We start from the raw sequence: 21,245 nt of genomic DNA on the forward strand, positions 1-21,245 counted from the left end.
GGTATTTAAAAGCACCAGATGCAAACAATTGCAGCTATAATTTTTGTTCCCATCATCTTCAGTTGTTTAACTTTGTTTAACTTTGTCTATCAAAATTCTGATTGACTGATGAGGCTAAAAGAAAGAAGATTTGAATTGCAATATTGTATGTGCAGAAATGCTCTATGGTTTCTAATATTGTTTTTTTCTGTTTGTTGCCATGTCACTATAAACTGCTAATAAATCCCAGTTAGATAGACTAAGGCTGCGTACACACGGGCGGATTGTCTGGCCAACTAAGTTCGTCAGACAATTCGACAGACAGTCCGTCCTACTTTTGAATGAACGGACTTGACCACACACGACGAACAGACAGTCCGCTGAAAGCTTGCGCGATGACGTGTACAGCACGTACGACGGGACTAGAAATACGACGTCCAATACACTGCAATGCAACCTTCGGCCGTGTAAATCCTTTCTGAGCAAGCGCCATACTTAGTCCGTCGAACTAGCCTACTCACGAGCAGATTGTCCGCTGAAACCAAGTTTGGACGGACAATATTACGGAAATTCCGAAAGACTTAGTCCGCCAGACTGTCCGCTGAAAAAGTCCGCTGAAGCCCACAGACGAGCGGATTGTCCGCTGAAACACGTTTCAGCGGACTAAGTTGGACGGACAATCCTCTCGTGTGTACGCGGCCTCACTTTAGATATTAAATATAGTTTGAGTTTAAACATCCAATGACTGGGGCATTTACTTGCAGGTCTGCTATGTAAAAATATAATTAACCAAAAGCCCTTTCCTTATCATTTATTTCCATAGAAGTTTTTCTTGATTTTTTTTTTATTATTATTATTATTATTATTAACATCACCATTTAAGAAGTGTAAATGATCATTGTGGATTTAACTTAGAAATAAATTATGCCTGATACACATTCTGACAATCTGCTTTTCTATGAAACGGCTTCTCTTGAATAAGTGCACTTTTGTCTGAAAGGTGGCACTATTTCCCTACTCATGATATTAATACAAGGTTATTAATGCAGGGTGGCTGGTCTGTCTGACTGTAGATCCACATGTTTTAGCTACTTATAATGCAAAACAGATAGAGCCAGAGAGAGGGAGAATAGAGCTGGAAAAAAAAGGAGAGGAGAGTAGAGGAAGTGGAATTTAAGGAAAAAGACAGTAAAGGGGAAGAGTAAGAATGATAAAAAGGGGGAAGAGGAAAGAAAAAGTGAAAGAAAACAGTGTGAAAGAGAAAGAGAGAGAGAAGGATTGTGTAAATTGAAAAAAGAGGAGAGGAGAGGAAGAGGCAGCGACAAGAAAGAGTGATAAATAAAAGAGGGAGGATGGAAGGGGGGAAGGGGTGGCTGATGAGCAAAAAATGAGACTTAAAGAGTAAGCGAGAGAAAGATAGGTGAAATATTATAAAAATCAGGGTCAGATCTAGCCTGTTTGATGTGAGGGTGCAGTAAAACATGTCAGGGGCATCAGGGCAAAGAATAGGGTCAGAAGTTTCTTTTTCAGTGTACAGAGGCCATTCGTTTGTAGGGCAGTGCACAAGGGCCAGCAGGGTGAAGGACAGGTATCAGAAGGGCAATGTGCAGGGTTTGCAGGAGGGAGGACAGGGGCCAGTAGTAAGTGAGAGTTCAGAGGTCAATAGTAAGTGAGGCAGAGTTCAGAGGTCAATAGTATAGGTGTAATGGGGCAATTAACATATATATGCGGCCTCTTGGAACTAAGGACCAGGTGCCAAGAGGCCGCATATTTGCGTAAGTCGAGGTCAAGGGGTTCAATTTGATGGTGATCATTTGTAGACTGCAGTCTTCAAATCATTCCACAGAGGATTTTTAATAGGGTTTAAGTCTGGGATATGACTACGCCACGGAAGGACATTCATCTTTTTCTCCTTAAACCACTGTATGGTGATTTTTGCTTTGGGTCATTGTCATTTTGTAAAGTAAACCTTCTTATCATTGGCACCTTTCTGGCAGAGGGCAGCAGATTTTCTCAATAATTTGATGGCATTCTGCTCAATCCATTTTTGCTTTTATCCTGACAAGTGCTCCAGACCATGCTGTAGTGAAACACCCCCATAATAGGATATTGCCACCTCCATGCTTTACTGAAGGAATGGTATTATTTTGATTGTGAGCAGAGCAGTATTGGATTTTCCGCCAAACATATCATTTGGTGTTAAGGCCAAATGATTCAATTTTAGTCTCATCTGACCATATCACCATTTTCCATGTGGCTTCAGAATCTTCAAGGTGTGTTTTGGCACAGTTCAATCGTGATTGCATGTGGTCTTTCTTGAGGAGGACCAGGCTTTGTCAAATTCCTGCAACTGCCTCAGAGTTTCTGTAGGCCTCTTGGTAGCCTCTCTGACCAGTTTCCTCCTGGCTCTTTCATCCAGTTTGGAGTGATGTCCTGATCCAGGGAGGGTCTGTGTAGTACCAAATACCTTCTGCTTCTTAATAATAGACTCCACTTTGCTTCTAGGCATTGATAAAGCCTTTGACATTTTTTGTATCTGTCTCCTGACTTGTTCCTGTCCACAACTTTATCCTGGAGATCTTTTGAAGGCGCCTTGCCACCCATAGTTGATTGTTTGCTTTAGTTGCACTATCAGGGACTGAAATGCTCTAGGAAAGCTATTTTCATGATGAGCTGATCAAAATTACCAAAGTTGATCACAGTCGAAAGTCAAATGACTGAGAAGGTGATTAGCTACACCTAACATGTTGGTGTTGAGTAAACACAGCTGGATAAAACAAAAACTGTCTGTCTTTATTTCAGGCTGCAAAGCAAAAAAATGTGATTATTTTAAAGGGGGGAATTATATTATATACCCACTGTATGATTAGTTAAACTGCAAACCCATTTTGGACATCTTAAATTTAAACTGTCATATGCTGGGAAGAATGGATCTCTACTGCAAGAATTAAACAATGATAACACATTTTGTTTAGTCATATGTTGTGTCCCTTCAATACAAATTCTTCATTACAGTAAATAGTAAAGGGTTATTTTTTTCATAATAGAGAATATGCATAGCTAATGAATAAAATACTTTTTTTAAACAGTGGCATCTAATGCGAACATCATTTGTATATTACCCACCAAAAAAGAACAAGACTGACATAATAATTTACAGCTTTTGAGCTTCCAAAGGGTTGTGAAAAATAAAGATTTGCGCTAGAAATGTATTAGAAAGTTATTATTTCCAAAGTTGTGGAAGGTGATAAAACTGAAGAAGTAATCAACACAGTAGCAATATGAAAATCACATCAGGCCTTGTGGAGAGAGCAAGTGTTGAAGTCACTTTCACAAGACGAATCAGGAGCTTTAATCATCTACAGAAAAAAAAAACAACATTTATATATATTTACAAGCCAAATATTAAGCTTTAAAGTGGTTGTAAACCCTTACAACACACTTTGACCTACAGGTAAGCCTAGATTAAGGCTTACCTGTAGGTCCAAGAAATATCTCCTAAACCTACACGGTTTAGGATATATTTGCCAAAAGACAGGCACCGCTGTCTAGGGCGCTTGCGCCGTAGACAGCGGCGCGCAGGCGCGCTGTGGTCAACGGCGATATGCGCATGTGCGGGAGTGACGTCATCGGGGCTTCGCCGAATGACAGCGGCGGAGCAGCGAGACCCACCGAGAAGATGGATGCTCCAGACTACAGGGGACAGCGGTGACTTCGCTGGCTCCTATGTATAGCAAAGGATTTACAAGCCAAATATTAAGCTTTAAAGTGGTTGTAAACCCTTACAACACACTTTGACCTACAGGTAAGCCTAGATTAAGGCTTACCTGTAGGTCCAAGAAATATCTCCTAAACCTACACGGTTTAGGAGATATTTGCCGAAAGACAGGCACCGCCGTCTACGTATGCGCGGAAGTGACGTCATCGCGGCTTCGCCGAATGACAGCGGCGGAGCAGCGAGACCCACCGAGAAGATGGATGCTCCAGACTACAGGGGACGGCGGTGACTTGCGATGCGATAGTAGTCCATTATGCTTTACCTTTGCAGGGAATGAAAGAGGAAGTAAACTCATCAGGGTTTACTTCCTCTTTAAATGTTTTAGAGGCCCACTACAGTGAACAATATTGTATTCTAGTAACTGGATGTAGCAAATAGCTGTAGTGATAGTATTTAGTATAAAAGTTATTCTTTATTCTACATGCCTTCATGTACATAATGTGTTCTTTTATATATTTTTAACATTTACAGTATATGTAGACCAATCTATCCACCAAAAAAAACTTCAGTTTTGTTCAGAAATTTTTTTTACAGATGAACTGTATACTGGATGTTGCAATAATTTCAGCAAATTTTCCTTTCTCTGATAAAAAAAAAATTATGGTTGCCTTACTATGGCCTTTTGAGACTTATGGGCAGTGTCTGCCTTCTTGTTCATCTCTTGAGCAATCATAGTGTTGTAATGAGAAAATGAGCACCATTCACATACTTTTAGCTCTACAGTGTCTTACAATATCTATGATCAAAAAGAACAAAGCTCCTACATGTATTTCCTCATATAACTTTATTTGACTTCCATCTATGCAGACTTCTGAGTTTAGTGATTCAATCACTCAAGCATTAAATAATATATCTGAGGGCATGCCATGGACAGTGCATAGAATTCTCCCAGTCTTCCATAGTAAAAGGATGCACCATTAGGATATTTTGGCAGCTTTAGAAAATTATAGCAGATGCAGATTGAGTTGTAATGGTAGTTATATGCGCCATAAAATGAATGTACAAAGCAATTTATATATATATATATATATATATATATATATATATATATATATATATATATATATATATATTATTTGACAAAAGAAGTATAAAAAGTATTTCACACCCCTCACACTGTTGTAAATATTTTATTATATATTTTCATGTGACCTCACTGAAGAAATTGTACTTTGTACAATGTAAAGTAGTGAGTGTACAGCTTGTATAGCAGTGTAAATTTACTGCCCCCTCAAAATAACTCAACACACAGCCAGTAATGTCTAAACCGCTGGCAACAAAAGTGAGTACACCCCTAAGTGAAAATTTTCAAATTGGGCCCAATTAGCCCTTTTCCCTCCCCGGGGGCATGTAACTCTTGATGTGTTACAACGTCTCAGATGTGAATGGGGGGCAGGTGTGTTAAATTTGGAGTTATCACTCTCATTCTCTCATGCTGGTCACTGGAAGTTCAACATGACACCTCATAGCAAAGAACTCTCTGAGGATCTGAATAAAGAATTGTCGCTCTACATAAAGATGGCCTAGGCCATACGAATATTGCCAAGACCCTGAAACTGAGCTGCAGCATAGTAGCCAACACTGTATATGGGCTTAACAGGACAGATTCCACTCAGAACAAGCCTCACCATGGTCAGTTGAGTGCATGTGCTCAGCATCACATCTCGCCGGAGGTTGTCTTTGGGAAATAGACATTTGAGCGATGCCAGTATTGCTGCAGAGGTTGAAGGGGTGGGGGTGAGTCTGTCAGTGCTCAGATCATACGCCACACACTGCACCAAATTGATCTGCATGGTTGTCTTCTCAGAAGGAAGCCTCTTCCAAAGATGATGCACAAGAAAGCCTGCTAACAGTTTGTTGAAGACAAGCAGACTAAACACATGGATTACTGGAACCATGTCCTGTTGTCTGATGAGACCAAGATAAATGTATTTGGTTCAGATGATGTCAAGCGTGTGTGGCGGCAACCAGCAAACCCTATTGAAGATCTGTTGGGGCATCCTCAAAGGTGGAGGAGCGCAAGGTCTCTAACATCCACCAGCTCTATGATGTCATCATGGAGGAGTGGTAGAGGACTCCAGTGGCAACCTGTGAAGCTCTGGTGAACTCCATGCACAAGAGGTTTAAGCCCTTGTACACACGGTCGGAAATTCCGACCACAAAATCCGTCGGATTTTTGCCGACAGATTTTTTCCAAAACTGGTGTTGCATATACATGGTTGGACAAAGCTATCTGAAAATCCGATCTACAGTACGTTCAGGCTAGTAGCTTTGGTCTCGTAATTTGATCTGAGCATGCGTGCCCCTTTGTCCGATCGTAATTCTCTACAAATGATCAAAGTCCAATCGGATCATGTCGGAAAATTTTATATCTATCTCTCAAACTTTGTTGGTTGGACATTCCGAAAACACGGTCCGATTGGACATTTTCCGCTGGAATTTCCGACCGCGTGTACAAGGGCTAAGGCAGTGCTGGAAAATAATGGTGACCACACAAAATATTAACACTTTGGGCCCAATTTGGACATTTTCACTTAGGGGTGTACTCACTTTTGTTGCCAGCGGTTTAGACATTAATGGCTGTGTGTTGAGTTATTTTGTGGAGACAGCAAATTTACACTGTAAGGCTCGTTTCACACAGGGGCGACTTGTCCAGGCGACTTCGCCGCCTGACAAGTTGCACTCTATTCTGTACTATGGACCCGTTCTAATAGGAGCGACTCAAGTTGCTCCGACTTAGAAAAAAGGTTCCTGTACTATTTTTGGGGTGACTTCAGGCGACTTGCATTGACTTCTATACAGAAATCGTTTTGCAAGTCGCCGCTGATTGTGTGCAGGTCGCGGCGCTGCAAGTTGCGCCGCCCCTGTGTGGACCAAGCCTTATACAAGCTGTACACTCACTACTTTACATTGTAGCAACGTGTAATTTCTTCAGTGTTGTCACATGAAAAGGTGTAATAAAATATTTACAAAAATGTGAGGGGTGTACTATACACAGTGCCTTGAAAAGGTATTCATACCCCTTGAAATTTGCCATGTTACATCCCATATTGGGGCTTTATTTGATAGACCAACACAAAGTGGTACATAATTGTGAAGTGAAAAAAAGAGGATAAATGGTTTTCAAAATTGTCAAACCTTTGTTAGAGAACCTTAGTGAACAAACAGCATCATGAAAGTCAAGGAACACACCAGACAGGTCAGGGATAAAGTTGTGGAGAAGTTTAAAGCAGGGTTAGGTTTTAAAAAAATATCCCAAGCTTTGAACATCTCACGGAGCATGGTTCAATCCATCATCCAAATGGAAAGAGTATGGCAAAACTGCAAATCTACCAAGACATGGCCGCCCACCTAAACTGACAGGCTGGGCAAGGAGAGCATTAATCAGAGAATCAGCTAAGAGGCCCATGGTAACTCTGGAGGAGCTGCAGAGATCCACGGCTCAGGAGAGAGAATCTGTCCACAGGACAACTATTAGTCGTGTACTCTACAAAGCTGGCCTTTATAGAAGAGTGGCAAGAAGAAAGCCATTGTTGTAAGAAAGCCATAAGAAGTCCTGTTTGCAGTTTGCGAGAAGCCATGTGGGGAACACAGCAAACATGTGGAAAAAGGTTTCTCAGATGAGACTAAAATTAAACTTTTTAGCCTAAAAGCAAAACGCTATGTGTGGTGGAAAACTAAGACCCCTTTCACACTGAGGCATTTTTCTAAAAATAGCTCCTTCATATCGCCTGAAAAAAGCCTCAGCTGCAAATCTAGTGGGAAAGCCCGAGCGCTTTACACTGGGGCACTGCTCTGGCAGGGTGTCACAAAATGTCTTGCCAGCAGCTTCTTTGCAGCAGTGTAGGAACGGTGAATACACTGCTCCTCCACCGCTCCTGCCCATTGAAAACAATTGGGCAGCGCTGCTATACCGCCAGCAAAGCGCCACTGCAGCGGCATTTTGCGTGTGGATTTAACCTCCTTTCGACCACTAGTTAAAAATGCCCTGCTAGTGGCCTAATAGCGCCGCTAAAACAACGGTAAAGAGGTGCTAAAAATAGCGCCGCTTTAGCGTTGACACGCAGGGCGGCTCAGTGTGAAAGGGTGCACATCACCCTGAGCACACCATCCCCACCGTGAATCATGGTGGTGGTAGCATCATGTTGTGGGATGCTTTTCTTCAGCAGGGACAGGGAAGCTGGTCAGAGGTGATGGGTAGATGGATGGAGCCAAATACAAGGCAATCTTAGAAGAAAACCTGTTAGAGACTATGGCAGAGGTTCACCTTCCAGCAGGACAACCACCCTAAACACACAATTGTAGTGAAAGGTGGCTCTACAAAGTATTGACTAAGGGGGCTGAACACAAATGCATTTTTATTTGTAAAAAAATTTTTTAAAACCATTTATCATTTTCCTTCCACTTGACAATTATGTGCCACTTTATGTTGGTCTATCACATAAAATCTGAATAAAATACAAGGAATATGAACCATTAGATGAGTATGGGGTACATCGTACATCGTACATCCCTATATATATATATATATATATATATATATATATATATATATATATATATATATATATATATATATATATATATATATACACTCACTGTGCACTCACTGGCCACTTTATTAGGTACACCGTGCTAGTACCAGGTTTTTCTTTGGTCCATATTAACATGATAGCATCACACAGTTGCTGCACATGCATGATGTGAATCTCCCATTCCACCACATCCCAAAGATGCTCTATTGGATTGATATCTGGTGACTGTGGAGGCCATTGAGTGTGGAGGCCAGTTTGAGATGATTTGAGCTTGGTGACATGGTGCATTATTCTGCTGGAAGTAGCCATCGGAAGATGGGTACACTGTAGTCATGATGGGATTAACATGGTAAGCAACAATACTCATTAGGCCATTGCATTTAAATGATGCTCAATTGGTAGTAAGGGGCCCAAAGTGTGGCTAGAAAATATCCCCCACACCATTACATCACCACCACCAGCCTGAACCATTGATACAATGCAGGATGGATCCATGTGTTGTTTACGCAAAATTCTGACCCTACCATCTGAATGTCTGACCTCATCAGACCAGGCAATATTGCTCCAATCTTCTATTGTCCAATTTTGAGCCTGTGCAAATTGTCACCTCAGTTTCCTGTTCTTAGCTGACAGGAGTGGTACCCGATGTGGCCTTCTGCTGCTGTAGCCCATCTGCTTCAAGGTTTGATGTGTTATGCATTCAGAGATGGTATTCTGCATACCTTGGTTGATACAAGTAGTTATTTATTATAACTATAATTTCATGCCAAAATGTTTTAACATGCAAAGACAGAAAAGCATATAAAACACAAGATATACATTTTCAAGCATGATTCCTTTATAAATAACATTTTTACAGTCACAAATACCGGCTTGCCTTCATTGTTTTTCAGAAATTACATCTAGCACTTGATAAATTACAGCCATGTCTGCATTCAGTTGTGCAAAATTGCTTCATTTTCTTAAGTCAGAGGCAATGAACCTCATCATTAATACATTTATCTCCATATCCTGCTGGATCAATGTTTGTGCGAACTTATAGTTCAATGATAATAACTCAGCAGATTATTTGGACTGTATTCCGATTGTTGTTCCATAGCCCTAACATGTTGACAGACATGATGAATAATTCAAGTGTTAAAAAGTGATTGTCTGTATGATAACTTCATATGTTTATACGCAGAAGGGGTATGACCCATTGCACATCTTCTACATCACGACTTATGTGAGGGTCATCTGCATCAGACATCTTAATCACAGCAGCCTACGCAACAAGAAAAATAATTTTCTTCCAATAATTTCACATTTTCTAAGAATCTTGAAATGCTTGTATTGTCATTGCCATTTCAGGCTTTATTTAATAAAACAATCATGAAGCGATGAATAAAATAAATTTAGCTTGACATTATATTTTTATTTGGTTATGCAAATGTATTTGTGATTAAAGGGAATTTTATTATGTAAAAAATATAAGGCATATCAGAGAACTTGGCAGAAATAGCTAAAACATGGCAGAAGGAGATGACAGTCAGGAAGCAAATAAGACACCAAAGATGTCCTTGGTTGAAAAAGCAGGTGAAAAGGTAAGTATAGGCACTGGAAAGTGCCTAGGGTAAGGTGGGGAAATGGTATGAAGTTTTTTAAATACTGATTGGTTTACTCTAAAATGTATCTAAAACCAAAACTTTTTTTTTTTTTACAAAGTAGGGAGGGGTTATCAACCCTGTCAATTTGTTGTATCAACCCTGTCAACTTTTGTTTTTGCTGTCTGTGTTCCACCGGGGAGATCCACTCTTTTTATTGATCCTGGTGATTGCTCACATTGAGTCTTAGCCCTTGTACACACGGTCAGACATTCCGACGGAAAATGTCCGATCGGACCGCGTTGTCGGATAATCCGACTGTGTGTGGGCTCCATCGGACTGTTTCTGTCGGAATATCCGACGGACAAAGTTTTAGAGCTGGGCTATAAAACTTTCCGACAACATGATCCGATCGGACTTTGTCCGATTGTGTGTAGAGAATTCCGATAGGACAAAGTGCCACGCATGCTCAGATCAAATTCCTTGACGAAAGCTATTGGCTACTAGCCTGAATGTAGTCCCGTCGTAATGAAATAACGGCATCACGTTACGTACGATCGGATTTTCCGACAACTTTGTCCGACTGTGTTTATGCGACACAAGTTTCGGACAAAATCCAACGGATTTTGTTGTCGGAATTTCCGACCGTGTGTACAAGGGCTTAAAATGAGGTAAAATACAAAATGTTGAGTTGTCACCTGAACAATAGAGATACAGTATAATCTTCCAATTTTGTAAAAAATAAAGACAAGTATACAGTGTCTTGAAAAAGTATTCACACCCCTTGAAATTTTCAACATTTTGTCATGTTACAACCAAAAATGTAAATGTATTTTATTGAGCTTTTATGCGTTAGACCAAGACAAAGCAGCACATAATTGTGAACTGGAAGAAAAATGATAGATGGTTTTTAAATGTATTTGCAAATAAATGTGTGAAAAGTTTAGCGTGCATTTGTATTCAGCCTCTCTGAGACAATATTTTGTAGAATCTCCTTTCACTGCCATCACAGCTGCAAGTCTTTTTTGGATATCTCTACCAGCTTTGCACATCTAGAGAGTGACATTTTTGCCCATTCTTCCTTGCAGAATAGCTCAAGCTTTGTGAGATTGGATGGAGACCATCTGTGAACAGCAATTTTCAAGTCTTGCTACAGATTCTCAATTGGATTTAGGTCTGGACTTTGACTGGGCCATTCTAACACATGAATATGCTTTGATGTAAACCAGGGGTCTCCAAACTTATTAGCTCGAGGGCCACATTGTAGATTTTATAAATATTCGTGGGCCGAAAAAATGTATTTATAATTAAATGAATAAAAATGTAAATAATCTCGTCAGAGCCTTTCTGGATGTCTGTGTCCCCGTCAGAGCCTTTCCGCACATCTGTGTCCCTGTCAGAGCCTTTCACCACGTCTGTGTCCTTATCAGAGCCTTTCTGCACTTCTGTGTCCTCGTCAAAGCCTTTCCACACTTCTGTGTCCCCGTCAGAGCCTTTCCTCGCGTCTGTATTCCAGAGCCTTTCTGCATGTCTGAGTCCTTATCAGAGCCTTTCAACACTTCTGTGTCCTTGTCAGAGCCTTTATGCACTTCTGTGTCCCCGTCAGAGCCTTTCCGCAGTTCTGTGTCCCCGTCAGAGCCTTTCCTCGCGTCTGTATTCCTTTCAGAGCCTTTCCAGACTTCTGTGGCCCCCACCCTGAATAAACCCCCATATAAGCCCCCAATATGATAATACCACCCCCCCAGCCTGATCACCACCACCCCAGATACACCCAGGCTGATCACACCCCCATATCTTTCCACTCTAATCACACCCCCCTGCTCATACCTCTCCCCTAACACACCCCTCCACCATCACACACCTTTGGGTTTTGCAGTCCTGCAGACAGTTCCTCCTAGTCCTGTGTCTCCTCCTCCAGATGATGTCAGTGGAGGAATCTGAAGCACACCAGGGTGGGTTAACTGTCACTGGAGCAGGCACAGTACTTCCATACAAATCTGGCAGTGGCAGCTGCACAGAGCTGAAGCCTTCTCCACTCCAACCTCGTCCTCTGTCGCCACTCCCCCAGCCCAATCTTGTCCTCTGCCGCCACTCCCCCAGCCCAACCTCGTCCTCTGCAGCCACTCCCCCAGCCCAACCTCGTCCTCTGCCGCCACTCCCCCAGCCCAACCTCGTCCTCTACCGCCACAACCCCAGCCCAACCTCTTCCTCTGCTGCCACTCCCCCAGCCCAACCTCTTCCTCTGCTGCCACTTCCCCAGCCCAACCTCGTCCTCTACCACCACTCCCCCAGCCCAACCCAGTCCTCTGCTGCCACTCTCCCAGCCCAACCTCGTCCTCTGCCGCCACTCACCCAGCCCAACCTCCTCCTCTGCCTCCACTCCCACAGCCCAACCTCCTCTTCTGCCGCCACTCCCCCAGTCTGACTCCAGCATGCACAACCATGCTGCCCGACAGGCCTGGTCTCCTCCCTGAGAGCATGGGAATCCTCCCAACCGCTCCACCTACCTCTGCCTCATTGGATTCGCTCTGACAGCAGCACACATACATCGCCCCTCCTGCCTTCTGCTCTGTCCCACTACCTAAAGCGAATGGGAAATTGAAGCAGGCAGTCTCTGAAGGAGCTGCGGGCCGGATAAAACATTGGATGTGGCCCACGGGCCGGGGTTTGGAGACCCCTGATGTAAACCATTCCATTGTAGCTCTGACTGTATGTTTAGGGTCGCTGTCCTGCTGGAAGGTGAACCTCCGCCCCGTCTCCAGTCTTTTGCAGACTCTAACAAGTTTTCTTCTAATATTTCCCTGCATTTGGCTCCATCCATCTTCCCATCAACTCTAACAAACTTCCATGTCCTTGCTGAAGAAAAGCATCCCCACAACATGATGCTGCCACCACCATTCAGGGTGATGTGCAGTGTTCGTTTTCAGACACAAATAGTGTTTTGCTTTTAGGCCAAAATGTTAAATTTTGGTCTCATCAGCCCAAAGCACCTTCCACATGTTTGCTGTTTCCCCCACATGGCTTCTCACAACCTGCAAACTGGACTTCTTATGGCTTTCTTCTTGTCACTCTACCATAAAAGGCCAGATTTGTGGAGCGCGCGACTAACAGTTGTCCTGTGGACAGATTCTCCCACCTGAGTTGTGGATCTCTGCAGCTCCTCCAGAGTTACCATAGGCCTCTTGGCTGCTTCTCTGATTAATGCTTGCCTTGCCTGGCCTGTCAGTTTAGGTGGACGGCAATGACTTGTTAGGTTTGCAGTTGTGCCATACTCTTTCCATTTTCAGATGATGGATTGAACACTGCTCCAAGAGATATTGAAAGTTTGGGATATTTTTCTATAACCTAACCCTCCTTCAAACTTCTCCATAACTTTATCGCTGATGTTTCTGATGTGCTTCTTGGCTTTCATGATGCTGTTTGTGCACTAAGGTTCTCTAACAAACATCTGAGGGCTTCACAGTACAGCTGTATTTATACTGAGATTAAATTACACAAAGGTGGACTCTATGTAATAATTAGGTGACTTCTGAAGGTAATTGTTTCCGCTAGATTTTAGTTTGGGGTATCAGAGTAAAAGGGGCTGAATACAAATGCATGCCACACTTTTCAGATATTTATTTGTAAAAAAAATTGAAAAGCATTCATCATTTTCCTTCCACTTCACAATTATGTGCCACTTTTTGTTGGTCTAGCACATAACACCCCAATAAAATGCATTTATGTTGTTTGGTGTAACATGACAAAATGTGGAAAATGTCAAGAGGTATAAAAACTTTTTCAAGCCAATCTATATATAACCACATTACAGCATATATGTGTATCAAGTAAGGGCAGATGCAATGACACAATGATCCTTTAAGGAGTCATGGATAAGACCTTAAATGGCCAAGAATGTAGTTCATAGGTAGACACAGGAATAGCACCATGGAAATCATAAATCCATTATACAGTATCTGACAAAAGTGAGTAAACCCCTCACATTTTTGTAAATATTTGATTATATCTTTTCATGTGACAACACTGAAGAAATGATACATTGCTACAATGTAAGGTAGTGAATGTACAGCTTGTACAACAGTGTACATTTTCTGTCCCCTCAAAATAACTCAACACACAGACATTAGCCTCTTCGCGCCCGCCCTATAGCCGAATGACGGCCGTAGAGCAGGTGCTTTCGTCCGGGTGGCCGTCCCTGGACGTCCTGTTGTTTACTTCCGCAATGCGCGCCGCCGCGGGTGCGCATCGGGGAAGTTCTGTGTTTGCCGTGTCCCCCGGGGACAGGCAAACACAGATCGCTGTAAACGGCCAATCACAGCGGCCGTTTACAGCGCGATCGGCATGTCCAATGGGAGATAATCTCATATGTAAACCTATGAGATCATCTCTCAGCGCCGCTCTCCCTCCTCACACAGACAGAGTGTGAGAGGGGAGAGATGAACGGCTGCAGCGGCCGTCAGTGTAAAAAAAAAAAAAAAATTTTTAAAAAGTGCCATCTTCCCCCAGTGCCATCCTCCCCCAGTGCCATCCTGCCCCAGTGCCATCCACCCCAGTGCCATCCTGCCCCAGTGCCATCCACCCCAGTGCCATCCACCCCAGTGCTACCTGCCCCCAGTGCCACCTGTTAGTGCTATCTGTCCCCAGTGCCACCTGTTGTCAGTGCCATTTGTCCCCAGTGCCATCTGTCATCAGTGCCACATATAAGTGCCACCTGTCATCAGTGCAACGTGTCATCAGTGCCACATAGTGCCATCTGTCATCAGTGCCACGTATTAGTGCCATCTGTCATCAGTGCCACGTATCAGTGCCATTTGTCATCAGTGCCACCTGTCAGTGTCACGTGCCATCTGTTGTCAGTGTCACGTGTCATCAATGCCACTTATCAGTGCCATCTGTCATCAGTGTCACGCGTTATTGGTGCCATGTATTAGTGCCATCTGTCATCAGTGGCACGTATTAGTGGCACGTATTAGTGCCATCTGTCATCAGTGCCACGTATTAGTGCCACGTGTCTTCAGTGCCACGTATTAGTGCCACGTGTCATCAGTGCCACATATTAGTGCCATCTGTCATCAGTGCCACATATTAGTGCCCTCTGTCATCAGTGCTACGTATAAGTGTCATCATTGCCACGTATCAGTGCCATCTGTCATCAGTGCCACGTATCAGTGCCATCTGTCATCAGTGTCACGTGTCATTGTCCTGGTGCTCCAGGGCCTTCAAAAGTGTAATAAGTAGTCAACAAGTTAGATGTGTAATTTATGCTCCTAGAACACGTGATGGCGCTCCCTGCATGTTGGGCCTCTCTATGTGGCCAGGCTGTGAAAAAGTCCCACACATGTGGTATTGTAATACTCAGGAGTAGGGATGAGCTTCGAGTTCGAGTCGAACTCATGTTCTACTCGAACATTGCCTGTTCAGCGAACAGTGAACAATTTGGGCTGTTCGCAGCAAATTCGAAAAGCCGGAACACCCTATACAAGTCTATGGGAGAAATCTAAAGTGCTAATTTTAAAGGGTAATATGCAGGTTACTGTCCTAAAAAGTGTTTGGGGACCCGGGTCCTGCCCCAGGGGACATGGATCAATGCAAAAAAAAGTTTTAAAAACGGACGTTTTTTCAGGAGCAGTGATTTTAATAATGATTAAAGTGAAACAATAAAAGTGTAATATTCCTTTAAATTTCGTAGCTGGGGGGTATCTATAGTATGCCTGTGAAGGGGCGCATGTTTCTGGTGCTTAGAACTGTCCCTGCACAAAGTGTCATTTGTGCAGGAAAAAAAGTCTTTTAAAATCACTTGCGGCTATTGTCGGGTCCCGTAATACAGAGAACACTCAATGAGTGTTCTCTGCATTAGCCGACAATTCATTCATTCATTGATAAAAAAAAAAAAAAAAAAAAAGTGTGGGGGTTCCCCTAAATTCAATTACCAGGCCCTTCAGGTCTGACATGGATATTAAGGGGAACCCCGTGTCAAATTAAAAAAAAAATTTGACGTGGGGGTCCCCCTAAATATCCATAACCAGACCCTTCAGGTCTGATATGGATATTAAGGGGAACCCCGCATCAAATTTAAAAAAAAATTGACGTGGGGGTCCCCCTAAAAATCCATATCAGACCCTTTATCCGAGCACGCAACCTGGCAGGCTGTAGGAAAAGAGGGGGGGACGAGAGAGCGGCCCCCCCTCCCTCCTGAACCGTACCAGGCCACATACCCTCAACATTGGGAGGATGCTTTGGGGGTCTGTGACCCCTCAAAGCACCTTGTCCCCATGTTGATGAGGACAAGGGCCTCATCCTCACAACCCTGGCCGTTGGTTGTGAGGGTCTGCGGGCGGGGGGCTTATCAGAATCTGGAAGCCCCCTTTAACAAGGGGACCCCCAGATCCCCCCCCCCCCGTTTGAAATGGTAAGGGGGTACAAAAGTACCCCTACCATTTCACAAAGAAAGTGTCAAAATGGTTAAATAAGACAAACACACTTTTGAAAAATTCCTTTATTAAAAATGAAAAAAACAAAAAAAAGATTCCAGCGGTGCTAATCCACTCTTGCTATCCAGCGACGGGTCTCCGGGGTCCAGCGATGGATGATCATATCCAGCGACGGGGGATCTCTCAGTCCAGCGCTGTCCATACATCCTTCTTCTGTCTCCACTCCGGAGACACTGCAGAGATCCCAGCGCTGACGTTTCTTATATTAGGAGGGCGGGGCCACCCGTCACCTGACCCCGCCCCTCTGACGCTGGAGAGGGAAGCCAGGGGTTCCCCAGTGACGTGTGGGTGACCCCGCCCCCTCTGATGTAACGCAGGTTTCCGTTACATCAGAGGGGGCGGGGTCACCCATACATCACTGGGGAACCCCTGGCTCCCTTCACCAGCGTCAGAGGGGGTGGGGTCAGGTGACAGGTGGCCCCGCCCTCCTAATATAAGAAACGTCAGCGCTGGGCTCTCTGCAGTGTCTCCGGAGTGGAGACAGAAGAAGGATGTATGGACAGCGCTGGACTGAGAGATCCCCCGTCGCTGGATATGATCATCCATCGCTGGACCCCGGAGACCCATCGCTGGATAGCAAGAGTGGATTAGCACCGCTGGAATCTTTTTTTTGTTTTTTCATTTTTAATAAAGGAATTTTTCAAAAGTGTGTTTGTCTTATTTAACCAATTTGACACTTTCTTTGTGAAATGGTAGGGGTACTTTTGTACCCCCTTACCATTTCAAACAGGGGGGGGTCGGGATCTGGGGGTCCCCTTGTTAAAGGGGGCTTCCAGATTCTGATAAGCCCCCCGCCCGCAGACCCTCACAACCAACGGCCAGGGTTGTGAGGATGAGGCCCTTGTCCTCATCAACATGGGGACAAGGTGCTTTGAGGGGTCACAGACCCCCAAAGCATCCTCCCAATGTTGAGGGTATGTGGCCTGGTACGGTTCAGGAGGGGGGGGTGCTCTCTCGTCCCCCCCCCTCTTTTCCTGCGGCCTGCCAGGTTGCGTGCTCGGATAAAGGGTCTGATATGGATTTTTAGGGGGACCCCCACGTCAATTTTTTTTTTAATTTGATGCGGGGTTCCCCTTAATATTCATAGCAGACCTGAAGGGTCTGGTTATGGATATTTAGGGGGACCCCCCACGTCAATTTTTTTTTTTAATTTGACACGGGGTTCCCCTTAATATCCATGTCAGACCTGAAGGGCCTGGTAATTGAATTTAGGGGAACCCCCACACTTTTTTTTTTTTTTTTATCAATGAATGAATGAATTGTCGGCTAATGCAGAGAACACTCATTGAGTGTTTTCTGTATTACGGGACCCGACAATAGCCGCAAGTGATTTTAAAATACTTTTTTTCCTGCACAAATGACACTTTGTGCAGGGACAGTTCTAAGCACCAGAAACATGCGCCCCTTCACAGGCATACTATAGATACCCCCCAGCTACGAAATTTAAAGGAATATTACACTTTTATTGTTTCACTTTAATCATTATTAAAATCACTGCTCCTGAAAAAACGTCCGTTTTTAAAACTTTTTTTTGCATTGATCCATGTCCCCTGGGGCAGGACCCGGGTCCCCAAACACTTTTTAGGACAGTAACCTGCATATTACCCTTTAAAATGAGCACTTTAGATTGTGAACGTTCGAGTCCCATAGACTTTAATAGGGTTCTAAAGTTCACACAAAGTTTAGGTCTGTTCGCAGGTTCTGGTGCGAACCGAACAGGGGGGTGTTCGGCTCATCCCTACTCAGGAGGAGTAGCAGAATTTTTTTGGGGGTGTCATTTGTGGTATACACGACCACAAGGTAATCCATGACCTTAGTCTTCTTGTCTTGTCTTCAGCAAACTGTTTGCGGGCTTTCTTGTGCATCATCTTTAGAAGGTTAGGCTTCCTTCTGGGAATTGCAATTTGATGCAGTTTGTGGTGTGTGGTGTATGGTCTGAGCACTGACAGGCTGACCCCCCCCCCCCACCCCTTCAACCTCTAAAGCAATGTTGGCAGCATTTATACATCTATTTCCCAAAGACAACCTCTGGATATCACGCTGATCACGTGCACTCAACTTCTTTGGCCGACAATGGCGAGGTCTGTTCTGAGTGGAACATGCCCTGTTAAACCTCTGTATGGTCTTGGCCACCATGCTGCAGCTCAGTTTCAGGGTCTTGCCAATCTTCTTGTAGCCTAGGCCTTTATGTAGAGCAAAAATTCTTGTTTTCAGATCCTCAGAGAGTTCTTTGTCATGAGGTGCCATGTTGAACTTCCAGTGACCGGTATGAGAGAGTGAGAGTGATAACACCAAATTGAACAGATCTGCTTCCCATTCACACCTGAGACCTTGTAAAACGAACGAGTCATATGACACTGGGTAGGGAAAATGGCTAATCTGGCCCAATTTGGACATTTTCACCTTTTGTTGCACTCACTTTTGTTGCCAGCAGTTTAGACATTAGTGGCTGTGTGTTGAGTTATTTTGAGGGGATGGAAAATTTACACTGTTATACAAGCTGTACACTCACTACTTTACATTGTAGCAAAGTGTAATTTCTTCAGTGTTGTCACATGAAAAGATAGAAGTAAATATTTATGGAAATGTGAGGGGTGTACTCACTTTTGTGAAATACTGTATATGGAATGGAAAGTCCAAGGTTTGGTAACACTGAGTAACGATGGTCCTTGACTGTGTTGTACTGGTTAAACTCCCTAAGGAGAACACAGGGGGTATAATGGTCCAGAGGAGGGTACTTGTTCAAAGCTTAGAGAGTATATTGGGAACAACTTGACTTAATCAGCAAAAGTCTATGCTTATATAAGAATGTCAGGATACATGTGTAAACACTTGGAAAACCTCCCTTGCACTCCAGTAAGTATTCAACACTTTCAAACCACAATCATGAAGATTATTGCTCAGTGCCTTGAGTTGTAAAAAGTAAAGTCCATTTAGTTCATCTAGCCAAACCATTGTCAATGCTTCAAATCCCACACAGGGTACATGTATGCAAGTATACTTATCAGAGCCTGGTGTCTAAAAGGGTCTCAATTCCAAGCCAAAGTTGTGGTTCCTGAGTTTAAGCATCACAGTTCCTGGTGGATCACTGATCGGTCACAGTGAGGAGGTGAATGATTGGAAATGCCTGACCGGTTTTGCCGAACACAAGCCAGCTGCTTCCGAGGCAAATGGAGAATAGAAAACTTGATAGAAGGCCAACCTTCAATGTTTCCCCACAGTGAGGTAGCAATGCATAGATAACTTCATGAGTCTATAGCCGTGCAATTCCACTGTACATACGAGCCTCATAAAATTATTTTATTAGCCAAGAGAAAGGCTGGCAAGAGAAACATTACAAATGACAGACATGTAGTTAGGTATTGTGGATTGTATTCTATTTTATTTTCCATGACTGAATATGTTATCCAGTGGATATATTTTCCTATTTATCAGTTGGTTATAACTTGGTAATACAGACTACAAAATAGGCCTGACATTGCAGGGGGCTATAGGGTGAGAGTTGAGGTTACCCAGGTAAGGAACCTTGGACTTTGAACACAAGGCAGCATGTTGCTATTCTGCAACTACTGAGCTGGATATGGTTTATTTGAATTACTTTTTACCACTTCGCCATTATTCCAAGCTAATAAAATATTTGTCCAGTGAAGTAAGTAAAACAGTAGCACGTCACCAGAAGAGTGGATTTCCATTACTTACTTGCCATTAATTCATTCATAAAATCTTTGGTTTGCGTATAAAAGTTGCAACTATTACAATTATATTTATTTCAGAAAAATATATATTATTACTCCTCTTAAGACTAGGCATGAGCAAATAGTGAGGCTGAAATTTACCCTACAGCACGAATTATCAAAATGGGGGGGGGGCGTGGCTTGCGGCTGATGGAGTAGGCAGCACGGAGGGTGAGCTCCGCCGCAAACCAGAGCATTTACCCTGCTAACACAATCCTGACGTGTCTACACCACCCTCCTTCTCCTCATCACCGATCCAGCATTGCAGCCTTCTCCGCAAACCTGTGGTGGACATGTCCTGTAAAAGTGGCAAGGATACTCTGCAGGCCACAGAGCATGGAGACTTAAATGGCGCCCAGACCCAGCACTCAGCCAAGCAGGCAGCCATGTGTTAAGCTGCGCTTTGGGGAAGGGTGGCCAACCTAAAACACCCTCCAAGCTCATGGATGCCTCTGGACTCCTCTGCAGAGGCCCTGGAACAAGCATGGCCGGAGGATACAGAACAACCTCATGGGACGTAGTAAGTACACCTGCTCCTAATATTTCTCCCAGGGCCCTGACAGACCAAGACAATCAGACCCCTGAACCGACCCTGAGGGACATTTTTACAGCTGTGACCTCCTTTAACATATCCATTAATACACTAACTAATGAGATCAAAGGAGTAAAACTGGAACTGAATATGTTTGGCAAGGCCAGACAGAAGCTGTGTGATCGTACGGCTGCACTGGAAGATAGAGTGAGCAATGTGGAGGATGATGTTGCCCCCCTGCAGAGGGAAGGCCACTCTATGCAATCTATTATCACTGGCCACCCAGCCCATTTAGAAGACATGGAAAATAAACAGAGACACAACAATGTCCACATGGTAGGCATACCAGAGAGGGCTGAGGGCAAACATTTATTGAGAACTGGCTAAATAACACCTTTGGCAAAGATTATTTTTCTCCCATGTTTGCGGTGGAGTGTGCCCACAGAGTCCCACCTAGGCCGCTTAAACCTGGTGAGCCTCCCAGGCTGTTCCTGTTCAAAATGTTAAACTTTAAAGACGTAATGCGATTCTGTATCAAGCCAGGACCAGAGGTTCCCTTATGAGAATATATAATGCTTGCATATCTTTCTATATGGATTTCTCTGCTGATCGA

The sequence above is a fragment of the Lithobates pipiens genome, unplaced genomic scaffold (assembly GCF_037356315.1).
Source record: "Lithobates pipiens isolate NorthernLeopardFrog02 unplaced genomic scaffold, aLitPip1_a1.2 Scaffold_16, whole genome shotgun sequence".
Taxonomy (NCBI): domain Eukaryota; kingdom Metazoa; phylum Chordata; class Amphibia; order Anura; family Ranidae; genus Lithobates; species Lithobates pipiens.